Source organism: Cucumis melo, chromosome 3 (genome assembly GCF_025177605.1).
Source record: "Cucumis melo cultivar AY chromosome 3, USDA_Cmelo_AY_1.0, whole genome shotgun sequence".
Lineage (NCBI taxonomy): Eukaryota > Viridiplantae > Streptophyta > Magnoliopsida > Cucurbitales > Cucurbitaceae > Cucumis > Cucumis melo.
Genome location: NC_066859.1, coordinates 24002509 through 24023595, shown reverse-complemented (window position 1 = coordinate 24023595; position 21087 = coordinate 24002509). Strand labels below are relative to the sequence as shown.

The following is a 21087-nucleotide window of genomic DNA, read 5'->3' as shown; positions in this document are numbered from 1 at the left end:
GAAGGAAATGAATTGGGCTTAGACAGAGGGCATATACATATACAAAATTAGATGTGGGGACGAGAGAATAAGATAAGCGAGAAGAGAGAGAATGCTACCCTGAACTCACTCTTACAGACATGGGGAATTCCTAGCTCATGATCCGAGAGAGAGGTATTATAAATTCAAAGGATAAGACAGATTCAAGTTTTTGGCTTTCCATTTCCTCTAGAAGAACTTTCTACTCCATTCTTCCTCTCCCCTTCACAGATCGATTTTTATGGTCACCCAATCTGCCTATCTAACGAGAAAGGAGAGCAAAGTTGCCTAAGGAGAATTGGCTTGTCAGCCTAGCCGACCTGGAAGTGAGCTCCCTACTCGCGAAGGCCCCATTCCCATGGTTCCCCTTATTCATTTTTTTTTGAAAATAGATTTTCGGTCTCTTTATTTTTATTTTGGGATCTCCTCAATATTTCTAATTTTATTTCATAGAAATTCCCCTATTTCTACTAGAGGAAACCTGCAAAGGACAGAAATTTTCTGGTCTTGCACATTTAGTACATTGGCTAGCTATTGCTTTCTGTCTAAGCTAAGGGTGGAGGTAGGAGAGTAGTCCTTTTCTAGAGGAAGGAAAGGAATGAAATGAAAGGAGTAAAGACAAAAGGTAGGGGCTAAGAGGTTGATGGCTATTATGCCTCTTCCTCTTGAGAAGATTTGTCTTCTAGCTCAAAATAATCAGCTTAGGATTGCGTGGTATGTATATTTCTTATTCTTTTTTCCCCTAATCTATAACCATAGAAAAAGAATTCAAAAGCAGTTACGTGGGCCCTTTATATGTCATGAAGGCAATAGAAAGAAAGTCAAGCGGTGTCTATCCTATGGAAAAATTGTTAATTCCTTTAACTCCTATTCGAATTCGATTCTTGAAGAATGAGAGCTCTTAGTGAAATAGTGGTATGGTCTCAGTCTGACCAGGAAAATACAGCAAGTGTGAAGCTAGAGTGAGCTTTCTCTTTAGGTTGGAATCAATACATCCTTAATATGTGAGGGGACGGTCTGGTCGTATTGCCTTCTAGTTCCTTCTTCCTTTCAACTCCTGCTTCTTTCTTCATTCACTTTTTTTGCAGCCAATTCAAGTACTTTTTCCTCTACTCCCCTATCCAGTTTCAGTATTTTCCATATAATCTGGTCCAAGCTAGGAAATCAGCCAAGGTCCTTCTTCATCTTCATCTTTTTTTTTTTTTCCGTCTTCGTCAAAATAGATTATCACCTTTTTTTTCTTGGGTCAGCCAAGTGAGACTTGTGTATCAGTCCTTCGCCCTTTCTTAGCCAGTAAATACGACACCACACACTTTGAACGACTGTATGAGTGGGATCATAGGTTGACTTAGAAAGGTTTACCTTTTTTTCAAAGGAAGAGAGAAAGAGATCGCCGATACAATAACTTGCTTTTACTAATAAAGAACTGGTAGTCAACTGAATTTTTCTCTTTCGGACGGAGTGATCTTTTTCTAAAAAAGGAAATGGTAGCCTAGCCTAGATTTAGGCTACCCGAGCTATTCTTCCCTTCCTCTTAGTTTACAGGTTTCCTTTCGTCTTTCCAAATTGAGATTGGCTTGGTACTTTGCAATCTCAAGATATTTGGTCAAGATCTTTTTCCTATTCTCGTGATAGATAAGGCATCTTTTGGCTACAGTCTTCAGCCTCGAACCAATAGAATATTTTTTCTCACGGGCATCATATTGATTTTCTTCCACAATCCTATTTTCTCAGTCTTCTTCTTAGCCCCACCTGTGATTTTCCTTCTGACTTCTCAGCCAATCCTTTTCAAATATTTTAAAAGAAGGAAGTAGAATGTCCGCAAGCCATTGCAAGCCTGGGCAAGGTATCCTATTCACCTAGGACAAAGCGGAGGCATTAAGCAGCCTTGTATGAGGCAAGTTGGACTAGGGATTAGATAGTTGCAAGAGTCAAAGGGGACTTGAGATATCCCATGACATGCCTCATCTCTCCTAAGTCAGGAGTATTCCGCTATCTTACTATATCACCTTCCAAGACAAAGCATATTGGGTATTATTAGCATATACTCGATCTATTAGATATATCTTAATAGAATAGACGCATATATCAGAGTAATAACCATCTCCTTGACTAATCATTAGGAGTCAGAAAAAGGGAATAGAGAGTAGAAAAATCCCAAGGCAAAGCCAAGATGTCGTGAATAGAGATTTTAGGTAAAGTATCAGAAAAGAGAAGTCTAGATGTGGAAGATAAAAGAGAAAAAAGAATGAAAGAAGGTAGAGAGACCAAAGAGGCAAATTCTTAGGAGATTTTGAGCATAAGAAGAATGAGAAAGAAGATAGAGAATCATAGGTAAATATAAACACTTTGGCTTTGATTCCTTTCTCCTTCCTCTAACTACAATCTTCTAAATATCAAAATTAGATTCTTTTCCAGTTACCAAAGATCTATTCCTAAACGAATTGATTGAGTCTAGAAGTATGGAAATTCATGAGGTTTTGACTTTATCTAGATACCATTGAAGGATCAAATAGTTAAGAATTAATATATTCCCACTACGGAAAAGAAAACCTCATTCCATTTTGATATAATACCTTACCAGATGATACAAATATCATGTATCCTATCTCTCATTCAAATCTTTTGAATCATAGCAGATAAGTAGGAAGATTTAGTGAGGCATAGCCTTGCCAAGGATACCAATTGGAGAATCGTCTTGATTCCTTTTATAGTAATCTTCAAGAAATGGGAAGGGTAGATATATTATAGAGGATTGACTTAAAGAATGAATTCAGTCTAATTCCATCTTCTTAAATTCTTTTAGCCTTGTTCATTATTTTTTGAATCTACCTATCATTTCTAATAATGGATATAATAAGATAGCCTTGCCAAGGATATCATTTCTAGATTTTTGACAGTGTCATGCCCTTCGGCCGTAATAAGGCAGGTGCGGCTTACTAAAGCAAAGGGCAGACACCAATGAGAGTATTCTCAAGTCCTGTGAGTGAGGAGAGGGGGACAAAGTAGCGAGACTAAAAGGAGAGGGTCATGTGCCTGCATTAGGAATTGAGTGCTTTACGAATTCCTTCAACAACTCAAAGCTAGTCTTCTTGAGCAGCTGAATAGCCTTCACCTATCTTAATGGAATAGTTTCCAATCTTGACAAAGAGCTCTCACTGGTCTAAGATGAGAAAAGTGAAGGAAATGGAAATCCAGACTCCTAATCAACTCAGATTGGGAAGATCATTTGCAGGACGTCACCATGAAAAAAGTAGGACTATATTCGCTTTCGATCATGACCTCATTCTTCTTTTCTATTAAGAAGAACTTTCGATACCCTTCTCTTTCGAAAATGGGTGTGTCCCTATCGAAATCTAGAATGAAGCAAAAGAATGCAAGACTTTCTATCATCAGATATTTCCAAATTCTTAGAGGAAAAACGCTCGCTTGGAAATAGCGAGAAGAGGAATGAAATAACGATACTAGAAAAGGTATTAGAATGAAAGAGAGTTTCCCACGGAGCAGTTATCTCGCTTTCTATCTTTCTTCAGAGTCTATCCTTTCATCTGCTGACATTCTGCCTGAATCTTTGGTTGAAAGAATCGACATTAAAAGGCAAACTTTCCGTCGCTTCGCTTCGTGCCTTGCTTATCCTTTTTCTATACTGCATGCTGGCCAATCATAGATAGTAGTCACTTATTTCATTCTGGCTAATTAAACTACCATGGACGTGTTCAAACTACTAAAGCTCGTAGGAATAGTTCAAGAAGCGTATGTTTGGAGTCCTTTCGCTTGAAACTCAAGGGCTCCTTCAAGAATAAGGAATAAGTCATTTCGCTTGAAACTCCTAGCGGAGTCTCTCCTTTATGTTTGGAGTCGAGTTATTTCAAAAAAGAAAGGGCTCCCACCTAATAAGGATAATTACTTTCGCTTCGCCCCTCTCCTCATCATTTGGAGTTGAGTTATTTCATAATGCTCATACCTAAGAATAATAAGGGATAGTGACTTTCGCTCTCAAATTCTTCGATAATTCTTTGATTCTTAATTTTGAGTTGAGTTATTTCATAATGCACTCTGAACAGTCGGTTTGCTTTGCGCCTTACGGAGCCTCGCTTTTGTTCAATTATAAATAAATAACCATTTTTTATGGAGATTTGTAGCATCATTCAAGTAAATACAGGTTGAGATCGTAGAAAGATGAGCTTGTGATATAGCTACACCTAATTCCAAACCGGTTAATGCAAGAACAATAAATAAAGGACCAGGATCTCTTATGAAATAGAGAAGATTATTCATACATAGCATAGTCTAAGCAGACCCACTTAAAATCTTTACTGAACTATGACCGGCCATGATATTAGCAAATAAATGTATTCATGAGCTTAATGCGCGAAAACAATAAGGGATTAGCTCAAGGAGTATTAAAAAAGGTGCTAATGGTAGTGAAACTCTTGCGGGTAATAAAAAACTGAAAAAATGAAGCCAATTTCTTTGAAATCCCACTATAGTAATAGCAATAAAAAGAGAAAACGAGAGACCCAAAGTAATGAGAAAATGACTTGTCAATGTGAAGCTATAAGGTATCATACCCTGGGGATTACGAAATAACAAAAAGTCAAAGTGACTGAGATGCGAGAGAAAAACTTTTCTTTCACATTTTCGGAAAGACCACCTATCTGTTCATTTACCAAGTTCGGGACAAAATCATAAATAAGCTTTACCAAGGATTGCCAAGCATTTGGTACTGAGTTTTCTCCTCCATTTTAGTAACAAAATGAAGCAGAAGTAGGACTGAACTGAGAGTTAGCAGCATAAACAAAGATGGATTTGTGAATAAGAAATAAAAGTTTCCTATATGCATAAAAATCAATGGGAGAATGGAAAATTGCTCAAGTGGGCTGTTGGGTGTCAGAGTCAGAAACACTTTTCATTTCATCCATGTAGTTCTGCTTCTTTCAAGAAAAATGAAGAAAGACTTGTCGAAAATCGCAGTTTGGGTTGGTCCAACCAATTAAGAAAGGCATGGGATGGACATTGCTTGAGATAAGTCAAGAATAATCTATATATATAGAGACACTTTTTTTTAAGAAGAGTTAGAGTCATAAGGTTCATTGTGAGCCCCAACGTCAGAGGAATGAGCATTTTTGGGACTAGCCCGCTTCCCATACTCGACTCAGGCTATTGTTCGGTCCTCTTGAATGTGGAATCCTTTTTTCTAGTGGAATGACAAACGAACTCATATTTCATTGAGCCTCCTTCTCTCCTTTTAGTCGAGCCCTTGTTCATCAATTCAGCTTGAATCTTGGACTCCTTTCAGTCGAGCCTCCTCTTTCAAGTCTAGTGACTTTCTTTTTCTCAAATTCTTTGAGCATTCGAACCACTCTGAAGGAATCTAAATTCCATATGAACCTGTCATTCGGACTAATTAAGCTACGTAGAACCAGTTCAGATAGAGGTGGAGTAGAAGTTGAAATTAATAAGGACAATTCAATTACTCCAAAGGAGTTCTAGAGGTCTCGACTGAATCAATGAATAAAGTCAAAGAATTCTCGAAGAATTTGAGCTTTGAATTCCACAGGTTCATATGGACAAATCAAAAGCTCTAGATGAGGTACGGAAGTAGCTCAACCATAGGAAGAGGGACGACTTTCTAATGTTCAAGATGTGAGACTGAAACCTTTTCGATCGGAATACGAATTTGAGATAAAAAAGGCCATCATTAGAGCAAACAATGCAATAGCTTCAGTTAGAGCAAAGCCCAAAATTGCATAACCAAATGATTGTTTAGCCAATGATGGATTTCGGGCCACAGAATGGATCAAAGAACTGAAGATGTTTCCAATACTAATAATAGCTCTCGTTGAAGCAATTGTAGCAGTTCCCGCACCCATTGATTTTGTACCTTCTAACATCTTAAATTCTTTGATCCTCACACTTTTTGATTGAAAAAAAAGATGAAAAGACAACCATGAGGCAAGGAAGAAGAAGAAAATCAAGCCTGAAGAAGAGACAAAAGTGAAATCAACTCCAAGCCTATCAAGGCAATGAACAAGGGCTCACATTAAGCTATCACCTAGACCATACATAAGAGAAGAAAATTTAGTCAGAAAGTGAATATAGTATTTTGACTTCTCAGACATTAGAGAGAAAGTTGGCCTCAATGAGAATAAAGTCAAAGACTTTGAGTGGAAATGACTAATTTCAGAAAGAGGTTAGAACTCAACCGCCTCAATGAACAAGGGCTTCTCATCCGTGAAAACATTCCTCTTTACCACTACGTGGGGGCTTCCAAAGGAAAAGTCAAAATATGAGATTGAACCACTATCTTTCTCGTTTTTTACTCTAAAATCAATATAGAAAAGAGGATGGGAAGAGGCTGAAAGGTAGGGTAGGCGCCAACTAGGATCAGTCCGAGGACAAAGGAAAGGGTTGAAGAAGCTTGATGAGGCATCGACTGCTCGTACAGGACACACCCTGCCTTTGAAGTCGCCCTTGGTCTTGGTGAGACCTTTGGGAAGAGGCAAAAGGTGGGACTGGAGAGGCACCCCTTTCTCTCTTACTGTAATGAGAGCAAGACCATGTGCTCGTTATTCCACTCCACTCGATATTCCACGTAGAAGGACCTCGTTATTCCACTCCACTCGATATTCCATGTAGAAGGACCTCCTTATTCCACTCCACTCGATATTCCACGTAGAAGGAGTTGAATGAAATCAAAAGTCCTTATTCTTAAAAGGCTTAAAGAATTTGAGAAATGCGACTTCTTCATTGAGGACCCCTTTTAGTGTGGAATTTCATGAGTCCTCCGGACAGGTTCATATTCCTTTTCATGACTCCTTCAGAGGTCTCGACTGAATCAATGAATAAAGGCTAAAAAAGAAGCGAAAACCTACGAAACCAACTAAATTCAAGGTTTGAATTGAAAGCCACGTAGCGAATAAAAAGGCAAAGGTTTTCAGACTACGACTGAAGACGGACGGAAGTAGCTTGCCCATAGGAAGAGGGAGTGGGATAATCAAGAAGAAAGCTCCTTCGTAGTATCCACTGAAAGTAGAAAATCAATGAGGCCTCCGCTCAAATTCTTTGAGCCTACATATTCCCACTTAGCGTTCGGACCTCTTTGATCCACTAAAGAAAAGAGGGAACTAAAACTTCTGTCCGACTATCCACTTTAGGTCCAAGAAATTAGATGGAATAAATCAGTCCAAGGTGGAGTAGGAGTTGAGAAGAATGATCGAAGGAGTTCTATAGGGGAAAAAAGCAATGTTTTCACAGATTCAAAGGAGAGGCTTTGCAAGACACATGAAATGAGAAAGATCATCTTTCGGTCAGTCTTCTTTCTCATTCTTTTTGTTGTTTCATGAGAGTACTCAAAGCATCATCATTCAGACATCTTTCTGTTAGTCTTCTATCTTTCTCTTTCCCGCTCCATCTTTCGCTTCTCTTTCTCTTTCATTCTCTCTTTCTCTGTCTGCTTTTCCCGTCCTACAGCATCAAAATAGAATATGATCCTTCCACTACCTTGTTCATTGATGTCTTTGATTTCGACTTTTATGAGGGATTATAGTTTAATTGGTTGAAATGTACTGCTCATAACGGTGATATTGTAGGTTCGAGCCTTACTAAGCCTACGACCCCTTATCTGAACCCTATTTGTGACGCTTCTTCACCGCCACCCTACAGATCTCAATGATGCGAGGTGGAACTACACAAGCTGCCCTTTGGTCATGCCTCCTACACTTACCACTCACCTATGCTCTTGCAGCATGCCCCGACAAGACTATCATAATAATACGCGAAGCAGCTGAGCGACTCGACCAAAGAGGAATTTGCGATAGGGAAGGCGTGATTGAGACTGAGAGAAAAAGTCGATGCGAAGGTTCAAATCTTCTCTCTTCGCGAGAAGACCCATGAATCTCGAGATAAGAGCGTGGGGTTGGAATGGCTTGAAGACCCTACCGCATTCCAGCCCTGAGGTCTAAAATTGTCTTTTCTCCTCTTTCACCAGTGAGTGGTAAGTTTCCTTTTTCTTTAGGTACCTCTTGGATTTTGAGTTTGTTCCAACAGCTGCCACACGTGAGATCCTAATCATCTTCCTTCCAGTTTTCTTGCCCGTTAGGGGAAGGAAAGTTCAGTGGCTTTTCCTTCTAGGATTGGAGAAGGTCAAACTCTGGGCGGGCTGCCGGGTTTCGCCTATGTTACGATTTCAGAAGATTGAACCTTGTTTGTTCAACCGAAGTCAAGGAGTTCCAAAGCAGGAGGTTATTCAATATTCAATATCGGGACCGCCTCATCTATGTACTCTAAGCCACTCTTCAAGATGCGTGCGCGATATAAGAAAAAAAAGAGTGGGAGGAAGCAAATAATGAAAAGCCAAGGTAGAGCCTCAGAGCCGACCCAAGTGAAGATCGACACTCGATAAGGAGCTGCTTGCAAAAGGGAAAGCCGTGGAGACGGTAGACTCGACAATCAGGCACACTGTTTATAGCAGATCGAGAGGTTACAATTCCAGTTTTCCTCTTTCAATTTCGGAAGTGAATGTAAGAAGTTCAAACGATGGATCAGGTGTGAAGATGAAAGCAAAGACGTCTTGGGGATCGATAGCGTAGCATTGTGGCCACCACAGTTCAAGCTATGTATGACTGGCGCACAACCTACTGACTTCTTAGCCAAAAAAAAAAAAAAAAAGAAAGTCAAAGCAAAGGCTAACTTTAGCATGTCGTATATTCTCTATTTGACTATTCAAGATGAAGGAAGAAAAAAAGAATAGAGTTTCTCATTTTAGTGGAATTCTCAAATTCTTTGAGCCTACATATTCCCACTTAGCGGTCAAACCTCTTTTATCGAAAAAGATGGAACTCAATTCAACTCCTTCGGAGCCTCCGAACGGGTTCGCATCCTCATCCTTTAGTAAGTATAGGTATAGAGATTCAGGCTAGAGAGACTATCTTGTCTTAATCAAAATAAAAAAGATAGGGTGAGACTGGGATTGAGGCTGAAACCTCAACAGACTAAGAGCGGAAATAGCAGCAGCCCTTATCTTTCTATCGATTCTGGTTAAGAGCCCTAACTTTTCCAGATGCTTTAGCAAAGCCTACATCTTAGACTTTTCCATTTCTTTTCGCAAATTCTTTGGTCCTCCCTAGCTTAATTAGGTCTGAAGGACTCTCAGAAACTACTATTGAAAAAGGAAATCGGGTAAGTAAAGGAAGTGAGAAGTTCAAGGAAAAGCTTGAGTATTTTTCAAATCATAAGAGGATATAAGAAGAAAGAAGGAAAAAAGAAGAAAGTCGTCAGTCTGAAGGACTTCTACTACGTCCAAGGTTAAGAAACTTTAAGGAAGGATCAATGAAATATGATTGATGCTTTTCTTCACATTTTCAAACCTTTACCTTTATCAACTTAAATTCTTTGAGCCTGCTTTCCTCTTTCAAACCTACTAAAAAGATTCAAGCCGATTTTCCTTTTTCTTCTTTCTTCTTTAATTATAAGGAGCAAAGAATTTGCGAATGAGTCAGAAATCCATATGAACCTATCCTCCAGCGTGAAGCGAAACGACTATGAAGGAGCCCTTAATTTTTAGAAATAACTCCACTGAAAATTATAAGGATCAAAGAATTATCGAAGAATTTGAGAGTGGAACTCCTTACCGAATTTATGAGAGCCCTTGATTTTTAGAAATAACTCGACTCAAAATAGAGGCTTCGTAGGAGTTGAGAAGAATTTTCAAGCTCATTCCTTCCTTATTCTTTAAATTCAAAGGAGTGGAACTCAGTCAATTCCATATTCACCTCCGGACAAGTCAGAAATCCATATTCATCTTCACGGTGCAAAGTAGCTCGACTAAGAAGGAGAGGTGAGAATAATTATCTTAGAATTTTCAAGCGAATTCCTTATTCTTCCAATTAGAAGGAGAACATTAAAGAAATAACTCGACTCAAAACGAAAGGAGAGACTCAATGTAATATGAGAATCCTTATCAAAGAATTCTCAAATTCTTTTCGAATTCCACACTAAATGGTTTGAGAAGTGACTTCACAGGTGCGAAGTAGCTCGACTCAAAATAAAAGAAGCGGTTAGGAGAAGAAAGATTCAATCTTGAACTCAAATTCTTTGAGCGTCGGACTTGCTTATATCCATATTAGCTTTCTGACTTTCAAGCTTTCCTTTCAGCGATAAGATACCCTCTTTCAAAAAGCCCTTAATCATCCTCTTTGGAAGAAAGGCTATGCTATGATAGAAGAAATAGAGGCTCTAAAGAAGAAGGAGACTTGGGAGCTGATCACCGCTACGTGGGCCTTAGCAAGAGGCAAAGGTAGGGTTGGCTACGGGTGGGTATATACCCTGAAAGACAAAGCTTATGGCTCTATCCAGAGGGCCAGTGTTGTGGCGAAAGGTTTCACACAAACCTATGGCATCGATTATCTCGAGGCCTTTGCTCCTGTGGCCAAATTCCATAAAATTCCATGTCATTCTCTCAGTTGCAGCTAAGAGATCTTGGTCACTGCATCAGCTCGATGTCAAAAATGTCTTTCTTCATGGAGACCTCATGGTAGGTCGATCACATTTCCTCCACTTTTCAAGCTCTGGGGGAGGAAGGGAAAGAAAGAAGGTGAAAAAAAGGAAAAAACTTCTCTCAATTGAATCACAAATTCTTTGGTCATTGGTAGCTAAATTTAAAAGAGATATTCAGTTTGGTTACGAGGAAGATGGGTTTCTAGAGAAGGAATGCTGATCATTCCGTCTTCATAAAAAGGAAAGAAGAGGAAAAGTTCTTCTAGTGTAAGTCGAGTAAGACAGATTAAGTCGAGCGAGCTTTCGCTAATACTAATAAGTCCAAGAAAAAGTCAAAATGAGCATAGAGATGATAGACGCTTATCTATAGTGGAGCTTGGTAGTTTTCCTTAAAATCGCTACCGATTTCAGAACAGAAAGGTGGTGGTCGAGACGTGTTAATGAAATCCATCCCATGAAACTCTCGTTCATTCTTGGGGTGAATAAATAAAGAAGGTCTCGAACCGCTACGTGTGTTCAGGATCAACCTCAATGAATTATGGCGTCAGGGGCTTGGTATAGACCCGTAGCCCGCTCTAGGTCTTTCACCTCCACTGGGACTAGGCATGGGGAAAAGCTCTCCCTTCCTGGTTCTTCTGTAGTTGGATTCTCCGAAACCACAAGAATCCTTAGTTAGAATGGGATTCCAATCCACTACGCGATACCTTTTGACATAAAGAGAAGAGTTCCTCTTTAGCACAGTACGATAAAAGTTGTAAGCTGTCTTCGGAGGGAGTTCTTGTCTATCCTTGGCCTCTATGGTAGAATTAGTCGGGGGCTTGAGAGGCGGTGGTTTACCCTGTGGCAGATGTCAGCGATTCGAGTCCGCTTATCTCCAACTCTTTCACTTAGTTGATACAAAGAGAGAGAAATCAATTTTTCTGATTCGGCAGCTCGATCTATGATTTCGAATACATAGACGTTGATAAGATCCTTCCATTTAGTAGCATCGCTACGTGGAGATGGCATAGCCTTAAAGTGAAGGGTCAGGTTCAAATGAAGAAAGGCTGGCGGTGGATACCTATGCACCTAGAGACGAGGAAGGGCATAGTTAGTGACGAAATGCTTCGGAGAGTTGCAAATAAGCGTAGATCAGGAGGTCAACCTTTCAAACTGCTGCTGAATCCATGGGCAGGCCAGAGACAACCTGGCGAACTGAAATATCTTAGTAGCCAGAGGAAAAGAAAGCAAAAGTGATTCCCGTAGTAATGACGAGTGAAATGGGAGCAGCCTAAACCGTAAAAATGAGGTTGTGGGAGAGCAATGCAAACGTAGTGCCGCTAGGCAAAGCGATGGAGTGTTGCACCCTAGATGGCGAGAGTTTAGTAGCCGAAAGCATCCCTAGCTTACGCTCTGACCCGAGTAGCATGGGGCACGTGGAATCCCGTGTGAATTAGCAAGGACCACCTTGCAAGCCTCTGACGGGGCTCCTGGCTGACCTATAGTGAAGTAGTACCGTGAGGGAAGGGTGAAAAGAACCTCCATCGGGGAGTGAAATAGAAGATGAAACCATCAGTTTCCAAGTAGTGGGAGGAGACCAGGACTCTGACCGTGTACCTATTGAAGAATGAGCCGACGACTCATAGGCAGTGGCTTGGTTAAGGGAACCCACCGGAGCCATAGCGAAAGCGAGTCAGAATGGGGCAATTCTCACTGCTTATGGACCCGAACCTTTCTTCTTCAGGATGCAGCTTTGGTGAAACTAAGTGGAGGTCCGAACTGTCTGATGTTGAAGAATCAGCGGATGAGTTGTGGTTAGGGGTGAAATGCCACTCAAACTAGAGCTAGCTGGTTCTCCCTGAAATGCATTGGAGCGCAGCAGTTGACTGGACATCTAGGAGTAAAGCACTGTTTCGGTGCGGGCAATGAGAGCAGTACCAAATTGAGGCAAACTCTGAATATTAGATACGATCTCAAAATCACAAGGGTCAAGGTCGGCGAGTGAGACGATGAGGGATAAGCTTCATCGTCGAGAGGGAAACAACCTGGATCACCAGCTAAGGCCCCTAAATGACTGCTCAGTGATAAAGGAGGTAGGGGTGCAAAGACAGCCAGGAGGTTTGCCTAGAAACAACCACCCTTGAAAAAGTGCGTAATAGCTCACTAATCGAGCGCACTTGCACCAAAGATGAATTGGGCTAAGCGATCTGTTGAAGCTATGGGATGTCAAAATGCATCGATAGGGGAGTGTTCCGCCTTAGAGGGAAGCACCTGCACAAGTAGTGGTGGAAGAGGCGAAAGCGGGAATGTCGGCTTTTTTAAGGCAAACATTGGTGAGAATCCAATGCCCTGAAAATCGCTCTGTGGGGGTTCCTCCGCAAGGTTCATCCACGGAGGGTGAGTTAGGGCCTAAGATTAGGCCGAAAGGTGTAGTCGATGGACAAGAGGTGAATATTCCAGTACTACCTCTTGTTGGTCCCGAGGGACGGAGGAGGCTAGGTTAGCCAAAAAATGGTTATCGGTTCAAGGATGCAAGGTGCCCCTATTTTTTTACGGTCAAAAGGGGTAGAGAAAATACCTCAAGCCAATGTTCGAGTACCAGGCGCTACAACGTTGAAGTCACCCATGCCATACTCCTAGGAAAAGCTCGAACGACCTTCAACAAAAGGGTACCTGTACCCGAAACTAACACAGGTAGGTAGGTAGAGAATACCTAGGGGTGCGAGGCAACTCTCTCTAAGGAACTCGACAAAATAGTCTCGTAACTTCGATAGGAGAGCCTAAGACCAAAGCCCTAGTGAAGACAGCCGTCACTATAACGATCCCCATGGAGCGATAGCAAAATTCCTTGTTGGGTCAGTTCTGACCCACACAAAAGGCGTATCGATTTGGACACTGTCTCGGAGAGAGGCTCGGTGAAATTGACATGTCAGTGAAGATGCGAACTACTTACACCTGGACAGAAAGACCCTATTCAGCTTCACTCTTCCCTGGGATTGGCTTTGGGCCTTTCTTGCACAGCCCATGAAGCGGTGAAAGGTGAAGAAGGCCCCCTTCCGGGGGGGCCCGAGCCATCAGTGAGATACCACTCTTCTAGAGCTTGAATTCTAACCTTGTGTCAGGACCTACAAGCCAAGCGACAGTCTCAGGTAGACAATTTCCATGGGGCGTAGGCCTCCCCAAAAGGTAATGGAGGCGTACAAAGGTTTCCTCAGGCCAGATGGAGATTGGCCCTCGAGTGTAAAGGCAGAAGGAAGCTTAACTACAAGACCCACCCAATACGGATGAAAGTCGGCCTTAGTGATTCGATGGTGCCGAGTGGAAGGGTCATCGCTCAACGGATAAAAATGACTCTAGGAATAAGAGGCTGATCTTCCCCCAAGAGCTCACACGGGAAGGTTTGGCACCTCGACGTGGGCACTTCGCCACTAAGGGCTGTAGTATGTTCCAAGGGTTGGGCTGTTCGCCCATGAAAGCGGTATATGAGCTGGGTTCAAAACGTCGTGAGACAGTTCGATCCATATCCGGCGTGGGCCTTAGAGCATTGAGAGGACCTTTCGTTAGTATGAGAAGATCGGGAAGAACGCACCTCTAGTGTACCAGTTATCATGCCCACAGTAAAGGTTGGGTAGCCAAGTGCGAAGCGGATAACTGCTGAAAGCATCTAAGTAGTAAGCCCACCCCAAGAGGAGTGCTCTCCTATTCCAACTCCCCAGAGCTTCCGGTAGCATAGCCAAGACAGCAATGGGTTCTCTGCCCCTACGGAGATGGAGCGACAAAAGTTTTGAGAATGAAAGAGAAGGTCACAGTGAGATGAGCTGTTTATCATCACGATAGGTGTCAAGTGGAAGTGCAATGATGTATGCAGTTGAGGCATCCTAACAGACCGGTAGACTTGAACCTTGTTCCTACATGACCCGATCAATTCGATTAGGCACTCGCCATCTATTTTCATTGTTCAACTCTTTGACAACACGAAAAAACCATTGTTCAACTCTTTGACAACATGAAAAAACCAAAAAAAAAAAAAAAACTATGCTTTTCCTCTCTATCTATCCAAGGGATGGAAGGGTAGAGGCCTTTGGTGTCCCCTCCAGTCAAGAATTGGGGCCTCACAATAACTAGCCAATATGCTTTTCTCTCATGCCTTTCTTCGTTTATGGTTCGATATTCTGGTGTCCTAGGTGTAGAGGAACCACATTAATCCATCCCAAACTTGGTGGTGAAACTCTACTGCGGTGACGATACTGTATGGGAGGTCCTACGGAAAAATAGCTCGACGCCAGTCTTTGAGCCTTTGTTCTGAAATTTTCTTTTCACCCTTTATGAACTTCGTTGCGCTCCTTTGAATTTCAGGATAAGGACTTGGCTTTCATTCCACAAATTCTTTGCGCATCTCCTTATCGTTTTGAGTCACCCTTGTTCATTCAGGCTCCTTTGAATTGGAAGAATAAGGAATTTCCCTTTAAAGTCCTAACCTTTGTATCCTTTCATTTTGAGTCGCCCTTGTTCATTGAGGCTCCTTTGAATTTGAGGATAAGGACACTTTCAACTCCTAATGGAGCCTCTCATTTCTAACCTCAGTTGAGTTCAACTCAAATTTTTTGACCTTATTGTTTTGAGTGGAGTTATTTCATAATGCACTCCTTCTAAGAACTTTTTCAGTCGCCCTTCTTCATTGACTCCTTCTTGTTAGTCGACTTTCTTCAAACTAGGAGTCGAGTTCTTCCCTACTCCGCCTTTGGACTTGTTTTAGTTGAAATGGAAATTTAATTTATGGAATTTCATGAGTCCTTCGGACTACTCGTCCTCCGTAGTTTCATCTGGCTCCGTTTTCTTCTTCAAGGGAAAGAGATCATGAAGTTCAAATTTAGGGATCAAGATTCTCTCTTTCTTCTTTTCTTGTTCAATGATCTTTCTCTTAAGCCCACATAGGGGTCAAGCTTCTTCTCTCTACTTCCTTTCCTTGCTTCTATCCTTGGAAATCGCTTCTCTCTTTGATTCTCTCCTTTCGCAATTTCTTTGCTCATAGCTACGGGGTTCGGACGACGCTCAAAGAATTATCGAAGCGACTGAAAGCTTTCCTTTTATCATCTAGAGCTTTATTTTAAGACCCCTCACAAATTCTTTGCGCCTTGTTCTCTCCTTTTAGTCGAGCCCTCAGTCCTCTTCAATCTACCGTATTCATCTTCTATTTTTAGCTTTCCACTAATTATAGTAGACGAAGGACTCTCAAATTCTTTGAGCCTTTTTTGTTTGTTTTTCTGGTTGAATTTCTTCTTCAGTCTTGTCTTGTTAGTGGTGTCTCGTTAGTTATGATACGAAATATACTATATTAGTTATAATCTTGTCTCTGAATTGATGAAATTAGTTGTCGGCTTTCAAGAAGACGTTTCTTAGATTGAGCAGTGCCTATCGACCTTTATCTTATTGAAGGGGTATATAGCCTCAATCCCAATTCTCCTGTCCCTTGCGAATGACCCATTTCAATACAAGAGCAGCAAAAGGAAGAATTAAAGAGTTAGAAAGTCAAGAAGGAAGCAATATCGAGCTAGAAAGCAGGAAAGCTGAAAAGAAAATCTGCTTCCTAAATACGGAAACTCTCATTGTCGGCCATTACATCCTTCGGTCCCTTTAGGAAGAAAAAACTTTAGAAAGAAGAAAGGGGAATGCGATTCCCTTTAAGAAGGGAAGTTCGACCCCTAAATGAAGAATAAAGGCAAAGCCGATACTGAGTCAGTATTAGGACCAGAAAGGGAGATGAAAGGCCAGTCACTTTGAACAGGGCTCCTAAGCCGGCAATTACGTCCTTCAGAAAAGAAGGAGGTCTGGATTACAAGTCTGAACCCCTTATATAAAGGCTCCATAAAGAAATCGGGATTATTAGGATTTCATTCTCGTAAGTAATAAGCAGTGAAGATCTTACTACCCTTTTCGAGCTAGACCTCAATCGAACTAAACCTTACTCATTCTAATTACCGCGGGCGGTATCGATGAACAATGGCAAGTCTATGAATTCCGAGTTCCGACGAAGAGGCACGCATCAAAGAGAAGAGGAATATCCTTGCACGGCGACGCACAACCTTTAGGCTTTGTCTCGGATAAGTAGGTAGATGAGTTAGCCGTTCGCGTTCTGGGCCCGAGCAATAGCTCTGTTGGGGATGCTCCGAATCGTCTTCTCATTTATTTCATTATATATAGTAGAGAGAATTTGACTACCCGCGTCTGGAGCCATAAGTCCGTCAGTCAAAGTTCTTTTAATAAGGTTCAATCAAAGCAAGAAAAGAGTGCGACTTTGATGCCTACTACCTGATTATTTGATGATATGTCCCAAAAAGACTGATTTGACCTATATACAACTTTTCTTCTCCCAAACCTTTCTCCCAAAACTATGAAGGTATTAACAACCTGCAAAAATCTTAGTTACCTAAAATAATCTGAGGTAGCAAAGAGCTTAAAAATAGAGGAAGCTAACCATGCAGTCCAGTCAACTATGGAGATTGATTCTTATCTCTTTGTCTCAATCTGGAAGTCTAATGGATAGTCCTCTCAATATTCTTTGAGCCTTTGATCATTCTTTTTAAATCTTCTTTGAACCGCTCTGCTCCTCTTGAGTCGTTTGCTCTCCTTTTAGAAGGAGGACTATGAATAGCTATTACATTTAGAAAGGGTCCAGATGCTCCTTTATCATTACGGGATAACTCTGACTTTGAAAAGACAAAGGAGGACTATTCAACCTATTACTTTGAGAAGCGAGACTGAGGAAACTCTTCCTGTGTACCAGTATCATTATCTCGCAAGAAAGGCATCAGGATGGAGAGTGACATCATCATATTGTTGTGCTTAATGAAAGTGCTTCAAAGAATTCGACGACTAACCTTATATGAGAAGCCTTTCCGGAAAAATCAAGCTCCAAATGAGTTGAGCTACGTCACCTTCCAAACAGGCTGGGGGACTCTTTATGGATATGTGTCCAAAAAAGAACAAAAATCTCTATGTCTGGGGCAAGTTCCCGCTAAGTGAGATTTTGGCAGAGGCTAAAACTGTCAAAAGCCACAGAAAGACAAAGACTGATCCGGGGGAATTCTCGAAAAAAAAAGGGCAGAACGCATATTCAAAAAATGAAAGGAATATGACAACTTTCTCGATTTTAGGGAGGACTCCATAGAAGGAGTCTGAAATCGGACTATTTAGTCCTTCGAATACGAATTCATACTCTTGACCACTAAAACAAAAAAAAAATCGAACTATAAACTAGAATAGTGTGACGAATCTTTGGGAGGACTCCCAGAGCATCAAGATGCGGGAGATATCCCCTATGGAGATTCTCGTAGACTATCTAGAAAGGAAAGGCCGGCCCCAAGAATACACTGACGAATTCTTGCAAGACAAGCATCTTCTGCGGGATTGGACAACAACCAACCTTCTCTTCGAGCGGCCAATAAAGACAAGGCTGCTCTTTGTCTACTGAAGATCAAATACGCAGAAAACCCTTCTTATCAGTCTTCTGAAAAAGATTGGCTTAAGGATCTACTCCGTCAGAAAAAGAAGGCAAAAATAAGGGTCCATCCTCTTGACTCAGAAATCCATATTCAAATCGGGTTAGTGGAATGAATGAGTCCTTCGGACGGGTCTTTGACAAGTTCATCGAAGAAAATGAATATGATGAACGCAAGTAGCCCTCCTCCGCAAGGGACCTTCTCCCTCTTCTTAATGGGCAGAAGTGCAGGCTAGATGCCAAATATGAAAAGACTTTGATCAAAACGGCTAAAAGTTTTAGAAAACTCTCACCCAAAAGCTTTAGAAAGAAAGAAAGGGGTATAAGAATTATACCTTTAGCATTCGACTCCCCCCATTGTGAAGACCCACAAGAGGATAAAATAGCCTCAACCATGTATGGTTGCAAGTGTCGAAGGGCAACCTATTTTTCGTGGAGATAGGGCCTAGGCCCAATCCAAAACGAAACTATAACTCCCTCGAAGTTATAGAAAAACCTCTTTTTAGGAACAAGAAATGGAAATCCGTCCTTTTCATTGAGGTAACCGAAGAGTGCGACCTCTATTTATTACATAACGACGAAAATCCAAGAATAGATATACAGAGAATTCCTGCCTCCCGATTGAGGAAAATGGACATGAATGTGTTACAGTTTGTATATATTCCCCTTGTAGAAAGGACTCCGCTACATTCTAATGGAATTGCTTTCTTCGACAAATGGATCCAAGACAAATGGGACGAGGGAGACGTCGGGGCCCTTTGGCCTCTCTTTCTAAAAAGAAAAAACTGCTACCAAAATCAGACTTTTTGACACGTATGGGTGGATTGTCACGAGGAGAACGAAAACGAGGTGTGGGGCCCATGTCTAACGTAAAAGCCGAAGGAATCCTATGAAACGCTGGGCATCCAAATAGAAGGAGAGATTTTGATCGACTGTCCGAAAGAGCACGGTGACCCGGTGGCGAATGATAAGACGATTCCCCGTACCGCACGGGGAAGGGCAATATAGGCGAGCAAGCTTTTTCTCGGGAATGGCACTAGTAGAGGCTTTCTCGATTCTATTATCCGGGCAGAAGTTCTTTTGAGTAGACCTCGTTTCAGACCTTTGGAAAGTCCAGTGGAAAAAGTCAAAAAATTGAAAAGACTCCTTCTTTCTTGTTTGACTGGGGCGGATTGGAATTTTTTAAAGAAAAGGGGATTTCTCGGGATTGTGAGAGATGTCTTTAGTAAGTGAAGAAATCCGCTTATTCTTAGCGTTGGGAAAGATCTTCACTGGAAGCTGCTCGAACTAAGCAACGAAAGAGTGACACAAATATGAGAATCTCGGCGCTTTCTTTTCATCTTTTTCAGTTCAAAGGATTTTTGGATCAGAATTGGTGGGACATCTGTACTCTTTCTTATCTATGTATTTTTTAATTTCATTCATTCACCTTTCGCAATCTCAAAGTAATAGGTTGAATAGTCCAGAGGACGTCCGAACGAGTATATAGCGTATGAGGAGTCTGATTCCACTAAAATCAATGACATCCATAAATAAATAGGGGAAAATCTCAATTCAAACTAGGCCTACGTTTCATTAATTGCTTAGCACATTCATTTTGAGATCCAAAAGAGAAAGACAAGAACAAGAAAGATAGAAAAAGCTAGAACTACCGAGAAATTGAGTGATTCTATTTTGAGTCGAGTTATTTCATAATATAAGGGCTCCCACCTAATAAGGATAATAACTTTCGCTTCTTCCCTCTCCTCTATTTTGAGTCGAGTTATTTCATAATGCACTCCTTTGAAGAAGATAATGAGTTCGCTTCGCCCCTCTCCTCTCTTTATCAGTCGACTTTCTTCGAACCTCTATTTTGAGTTTAGTTATTTCATAATGTACTCCTTCAAAGTCGTTTTGCTTCGTGCCTTATTCCGCCTCTCTTTCTCTTTTTCTCCTTATTCTGAGTGGGTAAATCAAATTGAGACTTGGGACATTCACATTTGAATCTATTTCAAAGGAATGATAAGGCCTTGGCCGTGTAGTGGGGATCTCATGAAAGAGTGAAGATGATGTCCAAGGAGAAGACCTTTTCTCAACCGTTCGGCCATCAACTTTGAAGAAGAGCGAGGTCCCTAGTAATCAATCCTATTCGCAAAGCTGATTACTCTCCCTCTTTCCACGGGTGATCTCTGGGTCCCCTCGGTTCGTCTTCTTGATTCGCACCTTGTATTCTTTTTATGGGCTAAGAGACATCCTCCGTCCATTTATTATCTCTTTTTTTACTGGAAAGAAAGGGGAGGGGCGAAGGTCTAAAACCCCTCAAGTGAAAGAGGCAGAGGGAGTGGCAGTCTTCCTTGGACTAAGGCAGAGGTACGAAGGGCGGGGTCAGGTGCAAGTCTTCCCTTCTCCTTTGTAAACTCACTCTCACAGCTAACTCCTTCTCCTTACATCGAGCCGCTTTCGCTCCTTCTCCTTACAGTTGAACCCTTTTTGCTCCTTCTCCTTCGTCGTTCGATGTGCTGGTAGGCCTCTCTTCTACGATCATTATTAGCTTCTGCCGATGTCTTGGGTCGAGTGAAATGAAACTACTGGGGACTTTTTCCTCATCCCTATTTCATCCTCGTAATTGATGAAGAATTAGATCATCTTTTTATTCACGTCCAAGCCTTTCTCTTTATTAAGAGTTTGCTCTCTTCTGGATTCCTATTAATCAGTCCTACCTTGGTACTTCTAAAAGCTATCACACGGTCTTGGAACCTTTATGTCTAAACTACGAATTCCTATGAGAGACTGGCCCTGATCGCTATGTCAACTGGGATGAAAATGAATGGAGATCGCCAAGGACATCAATTCACGAGCCACCTATGCCTCTTCTAGATAGTCTATCTCCTTCTTCAATCTCCTTGTCACATTCGTCTGGTTCGAGAACCTCAGCCCGCCACTTTCTCTTTTTCAATCTCCTCTTCCACTTTTGGCTCCCGAAAGAGGAAGGGATATCGAAGAAAAGGAACAAGATCTTGCCCTCTTCTTCCAGTCCTTTCTAGGGCAAAGAATGAATTCAGATTCCCAAGACTAGGCCCACATTCAGTTAGAAAGGTCGACCTCTTGAATGAAAG

At 41.4% G+C, this 21087-nt stretch overlaps 2 pseudogenes; both read right to left on the bottom strand.

Annotated features, from left to right (window-relative positions):
* The window catches only part of LOC127148432 (pyruvate kinase 2, cytosolic-like), a 95046-nt pseudogene that overhangs the window by 29747 nt on the left and 44212 nt on the right, over positions 1-21087 (bottom strand).
* On the bottom strand, positions 4092-4813 carry LOC127148429 (ATP synthase subunit a-like; annotated as a pseudogene).